Here is an 11260-nt window from a genome sequence, read left to right as displayed (position 1 = left end):
CGCGTCCCGTCCAGGGACCAGACATGAAGTTTCCAGAGGTCTGGACGCGGGTGCCAAAGGGTGCCCCGTCTCTGATTCAGTAGATCTTTCCTCAGAGGAATCGGCCAAGGAGGAGCTGTCGCGAGGAGCATCAGTTCCGGGAACCAGGTCCAGCCCTTGGCCAGGGAGAAGAACAACTGGCAGTGAGAAGTTTCTGGAGAGGCAAACAGGTCTACTTGAGCGGCTCCGAAACGTCTCCAAACCAGCTGGACCATCTGGGGATGGAGTCGCCATTCTCCCGGGAACGCAGCTCGAGACAGCTAGTCGGCTGCCCGGTTAAGCAGCCCAGGAATGTGAACAGCATGAAGCGACCTCAGATGCTTCTATGAAACAAAAGATTCTCCACCTGGCCCTCCTCCGGGGGAGGGAGGGGTGCGTTCACCATCTCCCGAAGAGCAACTCCCTCCATCTCTGGGTCGCCCGTTTCAGGGCCTCTTGTTCTTTCGCTTACCACCAGGTCTGGCGGGGGCCTGGACAGGTGGGGCGGCTGCTCTGCGACCGGCTCCACGGTGCAGCTTGGCTGGAGGCTGCTGCGGACGCAGCGCGGGAGCGGGGGCGGCGGCCAGGTGCCGCCCTCGGCGACGAGTGAGATCCCAATTCGTCGGTCATCCGACGTGACGTCGAGAGTGACCGACTGAAAGGGAACCCAAGATGTGTTATCATGCAATATGGTACGAACAATCAAAAGGGACAAAAAGTGAAACCCCTAGTCACTCAAAAGCCTTCGTGATCAAAACAAGCCTGTTGAAATCAATGTTCCCACTTCAGACTGCCAGACTGTCATTTAATTCCCTACTATATCCTTTTGTCTCGGTTGGATGAAAATGTTTGGGTGACAGGGATGAAGGGGCCTTGTGGAAGTGTGTCTCGCAAAGAGGTCAGCATAATAACAAGATTAGTGAGTTTTAATTTAGATTAAACAGGGTTTGCCCCCCCCGAACAGCTGGGTAAATGCATCAGCTTTTACTTGTCTGCCGCATTGACTCCAGAGAATTAAAAAAAGATTCGTGTTGATCTGCATCATTTATATATTCATGTCTAGCATCTTCCTTGCAAAACAGCATTTTCTGAACTTGGAAAAAAACTTTAACTTTAACTTACTTTTGATGTCTTCTGGATTTTGTGTCAACCATCATCTTGAAAGTGTCCTGCTGAAACAACATCAGAGTTTTCCCCTTGCTTACGACGTGAACAACAGTGTCCTGAAACATTTTTTTATTTTTTTGATTAATGTAGCGTATTTTTTTTAATGAATGGGAGTTTTAGTTGATGCTTTGAGGCCATTTATGCTACTGTACTTTTAAAAGTTGACATTAATTTTTAGCAGATATACACATTTTTCCAAAACAACAGATCAAAAATATTACACACAGTACACCGTTTTATCCAATAAAACTTTCTCAATCTTTTTTGACACAAAGGGCCCCCATCTGTCCAACACAATAATCGAAGACTCCCCGATATATGCTACATTTGGTATTTCTGCCATAATTATGAATGTTTTTTTTTATTAACAGAAACTGGGAGTATTGATATATTTAATTAACCATTGTTCACTGTGTGATTTTAAAAGTTTCAAGAACTCAACATTCTTTACTTTTATCTTATAAAATCATAATTAAATTTCAATAATTTCAATAAATTAAATTTTTATAACCAATATATTAATAATTTATATTTTGATCTTTTTTAACATTTTAATTTAGATTAAAGTTAGATTGTTTAAAAAAAATCACTCTTGATTTTCAAGGTTATTAACTAAACACTTCTGTTATGCCGAGTTCACACTGCCCGATTTTAACCCGATTTTTCACTCGCCGACAGGTTTTGCGAAATCGTTGACAAATGCCCGAAATCAGAGGCAAATCGGTGCTCGTTCACGCGAGTGACAATCACGCAGTGTGAATTACCGCGATCTGAGGGAATGGCCGACACGTCGCCGACGCCCGTGAAATATTTGGCATGCTAAATATCTGGAGCTATCGGCGATTCACAATCACGCTGTGTGAAATTAATTCTCACTGAAAAGCACATCGGCGATGACCTACAGCCAATGAGAGACCAAGATACAGGGCAGCGGGAAGTTCAGGGAGGAGTTATATGAAACGTAGGACCAGTGTTGCCAAATCCGCGATTGCCGCCGGTTGTTTTTTATGTCAGCAGGTTGAAGCGACCCCAATAACGTAATATTTAGGCCCTGGAATGTGAATTGTACCAGGAGAACCCCGCCAAAAAATGTGTATTTTACCCCCCGAACACGATTTTTACTGGGGGACCCCCTCGAAACCAATTGGGCTATTTTCAGGCTAGTTTTGAGTAGTAATTGGGCGGGTTTTGTAGTGAAAACCAGGCAACCCTGCACCAGACAGAGTTATCGGTGATTCTCCCTATTGTAAAGTCATGCAGTGTGTAACCTATTGTCGTCGTTCCATCGTGCAGTGTGAACACAGCAACAACTGAATGCTACCCCAGATAGTCGTTCAGTGAGAAACCAACAGTGATGCAACATCTTTGAAAATCGTGCAGTGTGAACTCGGCATTACTTGAAATAAATAACCTTTAACTGAAATATACAAAACTCATTTTATTTCAACTAGGTGCCAAGGCAACATTTCTTATTTTCATTTAGTATAACGATGTATTGAAATAACTTGATGTATAAAAATTAATAAAAAGTAGACATTTTATATTTTACAAAAATGAATAAAAATAACAAAAACATGCAATAAAATGACTAAAACTTTAAAATTAAAATAAAGATAGAAAATATAAAAATAAAACAAATAAAAAATATTAATAAAAACTATAATAGATCTCAATGTTACTAAAATAACACTGATAACACATTTATTAAATACTTTTTAGTCACCTTGAGGCCCACTTGGAAGTTTGCTGAGGCCACTTAGTGGGCCCAGGGCCCCGGGTTGAAAACCACGACTCTAGAACAATAATGTCCCTTCCCCTAAACCATAATAACCACCTGCCTCTAACAAGCAATAGTAAGTAGCAAATCATGGTTCAGTGTGCCTTCGGTAGCACTAATGCTCATAATATATTTTCTTTTTCCAGGCCATCAATTTGCTGCAAAGGAAGTGGCTAGAATTAATTCATTTCGAAAGTGACTTCATGGCTTTCGTCCACAGTACTTGTCCGGGGTGGTTTTGACAAACTAAAAACTATTAGATATAAAAAAAAAAAAAGAATTTGTGGTATCTTGACTGATATCCCTGAAAACACTGTTAAAGTGTGTTCTTTTGGACTTCAGATTTCATTGACTCAGTTACACCTTTGCTAACATGGCAGTGATGCTAATGCAATGCTGAGCACGCATCAGCAGAACATTAAGCATGCGCCCGATTTGCAGCAACTGCCTTCATTAAGCAAAACCTGATTAAATGTTCCCTCCAGGCCAATGTAATGATCCCTCACCTATTGTTATTCATATTCGCTAAGGGTTCAGGGCTAAGCAGCTCCTTGTATCTCCACTTTGGGCTCCATTAATAATGTCTATTCACAGCCGTAAGTTCGGCATTTGTAAATGACACCTGGGGGTGCCCGCAAATGGTGTGCGATTTCACATGGGGCCTGGTCGTGAGTGTATTAATGTCCATTTGTTTGTGTGACAAGTGGACATATGTTATCTAGCATTTCTAGCAAAGGCCCAGATTGTCCTTGCTAATGCTCAGATGCTCCCCAAAGAATCACAATGCACATGTTTACATAATGCGGGAATGTAAAAACAATCAAATGAGCAGGCAGGATGGAGGGAGAAGATGGCAGAAAGGAGGAGGTGAGGCTAAATTTCTCTCTCATTCTCACTACAGCCATAATGGATGCTGCTGATTACCACTGATGGCGTCACACCTCTTTCAACTTCTGCATTAAACCTCTGAATATTCAAAGCGATTTATTCAAAATGATTTTGTGATGGCATGTTGTCACTGAAACGATGCTTTTTCACTCTGGACAGCCAAGCTAATTGGACCTATAGGGATTTAGGGAGGTTCTGATGAGCTGAACTGAATGTTCTTGTTTTGTTAAAGTTAAAAATGGAAATTTAAAATAATAGTAGGAACTAATAAGCATAAAATGTAGCACTTGAAGTTCAAAAGCATACACGATTCAGCCGACCCAACTTTAACATAGCATTCAAACTACATTTTGGTTGATTTGGGGGTTTGGGGTTTTCAAATTAATAATTGGCCAGTTCACTGGTTCAAAGCATGTCAAGGTTGGTGATAGTAACAAGGAAAAAGCACGCATTAAGATATTTCTTTACCATAAATACATTCTTTTTTTTTTTTTGACAGTTAAAGTGACAGTTAAAGACTTTTACATTGATGCTAAAGATTTCTACTTCAACTAAATGCTGTTCTTTTGAACCTTTATTCATCAAAGGATCCTAAAAGAAATTATCACCGTTTCCACTAACATAAGCACCACAACTGTTTTCAGCATTGATAATAATAAGAAACGTATAGACTGGAGTAATGACTGCTGGTTATTTTAAAGTGTAATAAGATTTCCCAATATTAGAGTTTTAATATTTTTGATATAGAAATGTATAGTGTGTGTATACATATACATATCCAGCTTCAAAGAATTTAAATTCCAGTTCTCCAGTCATTAACATCGTCACCGCCACCGTTCCATCCAATACATTCTCAAAATCATCTTTCCTGGTTCAATACCTCCCCAGACCCCCAGCATGCAGACAATCAAGTGTTTTCTGAATCACTCGCCCCACCGCCTGATAAATTATTCAGCTGAATATAAGTAGACACTAAAAATTTTATGATTTGCCAAGTTGGATTCTGTAGAACAAGCTGGAATACGAAGACAGGATCGATGTGGCCTGGATCTTAATATATTACTATAACGGCACAGCTGGGTTGTTTTAATAAAAGCCTTTTGAAATATTGGCCCATATAGGCAGATTTACTGATTTGTGATACTGTGAGCAGATGAAAAAACTTGGTTTGGAAGTGATATATACACGTTCTAAGGTGAAAGTTATGTTCCTATGAATACAAATGCATTAACAAGCTGTATGTGATGCAGCCTGAATCGCCATATAAAGCTGCATAAATAAATAAACACTCAATCTTCCATTCATCATCTTGGAAATGAAAGGTAAATTTAGATTTAATATGGGGTTGTGATTCACACACCTGCTGAATCCACATATCAACACAGCCACACAAGGCAGTGTCAACTGGAGTGTGAAGAAGCACTTTATACACACACAGACAAACACGCACGTTTGTCATTTTTATACTTAACTAATGATATTTTCCAACCCCTACCCCTAAACCTAACCTTTTTGCCTTTTTAGATCATCATTAAAACCTTTAGTATGCTGTACAAATCCACAAAGTCCTTACATTTCCACTTTGGTTGTACTCTTAAGTTACACAGTACAGTTAACATTTATATGGCAAATGTAGCAAGAATGCAAAATTATTTAAAAAAAAAACACAGAACATGCTGACTTCAGACATCTCAGATCAAATTTAAATGTGTTAATGGTTGCTAACCTGCTCAAAATCTCCTGCTTCATTTGTCGGGTTGTGCCAAACATCCACCTGATCCACTGACCTTCACCCAGGAGGCCATCCTGGAGGACAAAAAGTAAAAAATCAAGAGGTTAAGCAGTGTTCCTTAGCTAAATTGTTATCATAAATTAATTAAACCAAGTTCTTGAGATCACATTCTAAAACCACAGGGAATTTCTGTTAATCCTACCTTTGACTTTTCATCTATTCTGTGTGGAATTTTAATACAGTGTTCAAAGGTGAGTCTCAACTGATGGGTCACAGATGGGGTCAGAAACTAAAACTAGATATGCAAATACTGAATGAGTAGAGAACAAATCCCAACAGTCTCAAAAGTGCTGAAACTTAAAACAGTGATAACATAAAAACCTACCATGACACTAAATATTGACCAGATAATTATAGGGGGGAGGGGGGCATAAAAACTGCCCTCATAAAGGTAAAAAAAAAAAAAAAAAAAACTGAAATCCAGTGGCAAATATTGGTCCTAAATGAAGAAGTATATTTTTGACACTAGTTGCAGGTCAATTTGGATAATTTTAAGGACACCTTTATTAAAATAATAATAAGAATAATAATAAGATTAAAAAAATAAAAGTAAATACAGCCCAGACATTATAAATATGAGCGCACTTGCAATTTATTCATCTACAAGAGAAATGTATTGGATTACAGACCGTGTGTTTTTGTCAAGCAGAGCATAGAAATATCACAATATTGATAAAGCGAAAGGTCTGAACTGAAGTATCTTGTTCTTAAGTCTGTGGTATTGGAAATCTATGCCATTTCATTACACCAATTTATCTGCAAATCTCTACTGCCCCCAAATGGGATCGAGGCACGAGATAACATTTGCACAAAATTTGCCATATTATTTAAAAGTTTGTATCAATAAAAGTTTGATTGATATGCCCCTTTGTTTTACCTGTCCAATCCCTTTCTTCCTTCTTCCACCAAAATCAGCAATATCGCAGGTGCCTGATTGCTAACAATACACTGTTTATCACTAATGATGTCACTTCCCCTCACCTTAAGTGAGCACTTACACAGAGGTGCAATCCAAGCAATAACCGCACTGTGAAACAGCCTGCAGCCCTGCGTGAATCAATGGCTGTAAACCTAAACACGTAGCTCCAGAGTCAATTATAGAAAGGACAAGACATGTGCCCACCCTCAAGAGCCTGGCCTTCAGACCATATTCCACCTAACATTCCCTCCTCTATCCAAAAACAACACCAAACTCTCTCCCCCACACAACAACACAATGACTGTGCAAAAGCTAATGCTGTTGACACCATGAAAAATGGCGTTGCTCATCTTTTATACACTAATATGGATGTTTGCACTTCCATTCTTTGTATTCAAGCTAGTTTGCGCTTTGTTTTAAAAGCTTATGCTGTATAAATATAATTGTGCATGCAGAACAGATTTGGTCAACACTCTCAGAAGCAAGAAACGGCTGGCAAATAAGTGCTGAGAACAAGAACACTCTTCTAGACCTGCAAGTCAACACTCACTGTGAATCAATAAGAGAAACAGAGCTCAGTTTCCCCATTTATTACTCCAAGAGGCGATAAATTACTGAACAGCACTCCACGCCGCAGCTAATAAGTTCAAAACAGGGGAGTTAGCAACTTTCCAGGGCATTATCATATTCTATTTCAAATCCCAGCTATTGACATAATTGGGCAGCTGAACGCTGCAGTGACTATAGCAATCCACACTATAGCCAAAACAGCGTGTAAAGAGACTTAAAGTAATAAGGTCTCCTGTGCATTCAACCTGTGAGAGAGGTGCAGTGCCCTAGGATCCATTGTTTTGAGCTTCACAGTAAGCGGCACTACAGAGTTAAATGCCCTGTGTGTGTGTTGAATGGCCAATTCACAATGAGGAGTTTTGGTCAATCTCTTAAAAACATGAATGCAGTGGAGTCTCTGAATTGTAGGCACCTTGCAAATGGGTATTGAGGTAAAGCCGCTTAAATCCAATATTATACAGAGGGGTCTTACACTAGTAATAATGCTTCTATTGTGCGATATTTAATATTTAAATAAATAAATTTAAATAAATAATAATTTAACAATAATATGTTACAATTATCCTTTAAATTAAAAAAATATATAAAATTAAATTATATTTATAATTATACTATAAATAAATAATATAATTTTCTAGTTTAATATCATTTGAATGAAAAGTAAAAGAAATTATGAATTTGAACTTTAAATATATGTTTGTTTGTTTTTTACATTATGTATGCTGGGAATACACCAAAGAGTGTCTTGTGCTTCAATGGAAGAAAAGAAGTGTACACACTGGAAAAAAAAAGTGTAGAAATTATTTTCTCCAGGAAATTGTTAGTAAATTTCATAAACAATTACAAAAAAATGACAAGTAACACATTAAAATATATGTGAAATTTTGAAGCAGAAATACTGAAATTGTATTTTCGTAAAACAATAATCTTTCATTTTCTTTTTTTTCAACTTCGAAAAATCAATTTTTGCAGCACATGATTATTGTCACAATTTTGATTTGATTAGTGACTTAGAAATCTTAAATATTTCTTGTCCATTTTACAACTATCTCTTAATTTCATTCAAGTTTTGTTTACATTTTTTAAATAATAAAAAATACTTTATTTCCAGCACTGTAAAAATTATTTTTCAAAGTTGTAAATAAAAAGATTAGGTATCGGAGTACATTTTACAAGAAAATGCTATTTCAGTCTTTAATTCGATGTGTCACTTGCCATTTCTTTGTCATTATTTGTGAAATTTACAAGCAATTTAAGTGAAAATTGTTTCACAGTGAATACAACACAAGTTTTTTTCTACTGTCTGTCCCTGTCAAGAGAACAAAGCTTTAGTGCAGGCAGGGGCCAGGGGGATTGATTTGGACTGTTTGTACCACAATGTCTTTCTGTCTGTCGTTCTTTCTGTCCCTCTCGCTCTTCCTCCATGCCCTGTCATTAAATGCAGAGCAAGAAATGTCACAGTGGGGCACTGATGTCAGAGTGGTACAGTCCCCTCCTGAGCATTAAATTAAGTGAGACAGAGAATGACCCTTTTAGTTCTACTGTAGACATGTGATACAAGACTGTTTAGACCACCCGGTCACATCGGAAGATGTGGTTTTCTTTTTCTTTTTTTTTGTCCCCCTCTTCTGAACCTAAATCTTATATAATATAAGTCTACCTCTGAAATGACCTTCAAACCTGAGATGATCAGCTCTGAATTTGAATTTTTTTCGTCCCTTTCAAATTCATTTTCTCCCAATGTCTACCAAGCTACATTTTGACCATGACATCAGTGTTCTATAATGCAACTCATATCATACTAGAATCTTACATATTTAGAAGAAAATTGTTATTGGGTGGTTGCCATGGTGTTGCTACATGGTTGTTAAGGTGTTCTGAGTGGTATTTATCATATTTGTATGTGGTTGCTAGGTGGTTTGCTTATAGTGGATTCAAGTCATGTCAGAAATATCATATATACGAGTTGAATGCACATGAATGCAATCACAAAATCAAATGCAAGCCTCAAGATTTTCTTTGAGCCCTGAGTTTCCAAGTTGGTGAGAAAACATGACAGACACAATGGATGCAGCATCTATAATGACGGTAAATTCATTGAAATTCATAAAATTAGTTTTTTATTTACAATAAAACTAGATGCACAAAATACAACAGTACTGCATAATTAATCATACCTTTTTTACAATATGGTAGAATATATACTAATATCATTAATATAATTAGCAAAACACACATAATGTGCATTCTTTATTCATCATTTTGTAGAAATCTTACTGTATTTCTTTTTTTGTGATCAACTTTTTATTGTCTTTCACATATAAACAAAATAACATTATTAGAACAAAAAAAAATCAAGGAAGGAGGAATAACAGAGATATTACCAATTATTTAACAATCTGACAAGGAAGAAAATAATAATACTAATAATAAATAAAAAAGAAATTACATTAAAAAAAATAAAAAAGAATCAAAGAATCAAAATAAATATAAATAAAAAAAATCAATGGTACCAGGTTTGGCCTTATTAATTAGTGCAGTTGTACACTCACAAGTCACTATTTTAAGGATCCAATGTTTTTGCATATGTGTGCAGTGTAAAAAACGTAGCCTAGTAGTATACAGTAGCCTAATATACCTCACCATTTTACTCCAACCAAAGTGATCTGAACGCACTTGATTACATAAAAATTTAATTTCTTAACTCATAAATATGAACTTCCCATGAGGACTTGAAATCAGAAGAGCCAACCTCCCAAGTCTCTATAATATTCTGGTGCTTAGAAATGGCTTGAGTTTTTTATCTGATTTCAATCTATGGGATTTTTTTCTGTTTTATCATTCAGTCAGTTAAAATCATACATCTGATTTTTTAAAAGTCATAAAGCACCCCTCATCCACAAGTCACATGATTTGGCATCACTCATGTTCGCACAGATATTGTGGGATAAGTTTATTCATTTTGTAAACCCCCTAGCCCTATAATACCACAATATATATTTAGGTTGGAAAATCAGAAAGCAGAGAAAGGAGAAAAGTGACAGGTTGTCCAATCTGGCAGTTCCTCCTTTCTCTTCTATTGACAACTGCAAATGCATGGCCCCTGCTTTGGCCCCCTTTCTGACATGTGACAAAGACACCATACGCAAAGTATTTTCGCCCTTTGTGAATGAGAGATAATTTTTGCACCTGTTCACCACAGGAATAGCGGGGAGGGAAGCACAGAAGGAGAGAGAGAGAGAAAAAAATAGAGGGAACATAGAACAGAGGAAGAGAAAGAGAGATAATATGAGATGAGAAACAGTCATGGCAACAGGTTACGAGGGAAAACCAAAAGGTGCCGATATCTTAATGGTTCAGTAAATTGGCTGTTTGCTACACATCAGCCCACAGACAGACACTCAGCACCACGGGGCCTCCCAGAAAACAGCAGAACAACAGAGAATTCTCCTAATTATGAGCTGATTGCACTGACAGCAATCCGTGCTCTGATTACAGCTGGAATAAATTATACAAGCCTCAATTCATGGTTAAAGGGCTTGGGCTATTTCTGGCTTCATTCCTTCATTCCCCATGCACCACAGATAAGGCCTGACTGTGCTTGGCAAAGATCACTCTAGATGACTGCTTTGGTAATACCCACATTTTGTGTTGCTTTTTTTTTTTTTTTTTTCTGTTTTTGAGTCATTAATGTAAACAGTCCTTTGTTTTGACAGTTCAACTAATGAAACCCTATAAGAAAAAGTGCTTGAATTATTAAATTAACATGAAATTATGAGAATTTATGAGCATTGTGTTGAAGAATGCATTCAGAAAGCCCTGCATCAGTGGTTCTCATCCTTTTTGTCTCTGAGGCCCCTCACTGTCAAAGGCAATATTTGAAGGCCCCCCAAGATACTTCTGCTATAATGGAAAGCTGACATACTTTTTAATTTACAGAAATTAGAGGCGATATTTAAAACATAATATTTTAAAATTTTTAATTAAAATAATTATTTATTATATTTTTAACTAAATTTGCATGACTTAATTCTGCTGTAATGACAAAGCTGAAATACTTTTTCAGACTTTTTAATTTACAGAAATTATTTTAAATTTAAAATGTATAAATAAATACTTTAAATAATTA

At 37.0% G+C, this 11260-nt stretch overlaps 1 long non-coding RNA gene across 4 annotated transcripts in view; it reads right to left on the bottom strand.

The window, feature by feature from the left end:
• The window catches only part of LOC107690652 (uncharacterized), a 51879-nt gene that overhangs the window by 38733 nt on the left and 1886 nt on the right, over positions 1-11260 (bottom strand). The window contains exons 2-4 of one of the 4 annotated variants that reach the window (XR_001634473.1): positions 5785-5877; positions 5577-5656; positions 1177-1241 (exon numbers count right to left, since the gene is read on the bottom strand). This is a non-coding gene — a long non-coding RNA (uncharacterized LOC107690652). Of the gene's footprint in view, positions 1-1138; positions 1242-5576; positions 5657-5784; positions 5878-11260 lie in introns of those variants that run through there. The other 3 variants (XR_001634472.1, XR_001634470.1, XR_001634474.1) reach the window with 3 other exon arrangements.

Source organism: Sinocyclocheilus anshuiensis, unplaced genomic scaffold, assembly GCF_001515605.1.
Source record: "Sinocyclocheilus anshuiensis isolate Anshui unplaced genomic scaffold, SAMN03320099.WGS_v1.1 scaffold641, whole genome shotgun sequence".
Taxonomy (NCBI): Eukaryota; Metazoa; Chordata; class Actinopteri; order Cypriniformes; family Cyprinidae; genus Sinocyclocheilus; species Sinocyclocheilus anshuiensis.
This window is presented reverse-complemented; position numbering and strand designations above follow the sequence as displayed.